This window comes from Morone saxatilis, unplaced genomic scaffold (assembly GCF_004916995.1).
Source record: "Morone saxatilis isolate NCDOM2014 unplaced genomic scaffold, NCSU_SB_2.0 Contig5, whole genome shotgun sequence".
Classification (NCBI taxonomy): domain Eukaryota; kingdom Metazoa; phylum Chordata; class Actinopteri; family Moronidae; genus Morone; species Morone saxatilis.
This window is the reverse complement of record NW_023340095.1, coordinates 24,842,330-24,842,585: the sequence shown is the minus strand read 5'-3', so window position 1 is coordinate 24,842,585 and position 256 is coordinate 24,842,330. Positions and strand designations below refer to the sequence as shown.

At 27.7% G+C, this 256-nt stretch overlaps 1 protein-coding gene across 1 annotated transcript in view; it reads right to left on the bottom strand.

Annotated features, from left to right (window-relative positions):
• The window catches only part of vwa8 (von Willebrand factor A domain containing 8), a gene marked incomplete in the record, with an annotated part of 33,029 nt that overhangs the window by 7,983 nt on the left and 24,790 nt on the right, over positions 1 to 256 (bottom strand).

Here is a 256-nt window from a genome sequence, read left to right as displayed (position 1 = left end):
TGCTTTATAAATAAATTTGATTTGTAAATTTTGTATGATTTTTATCTCCAACAGCAACATACTGATAAAGGAAGGTGCAAATGTTCACATTATAAAGAATATGTGCAATGTGGCAAACTAATAATAATCCAAAGATTTGCATTCATGTAATCGTTAAGTTAGATGTGGAGACTTTACGTTAAAGCTCCAGTAAGTAACTTTAATAAAAATAACACATTTTATATGAAATTCACTGAAACTTTTCCTATATCCTGAC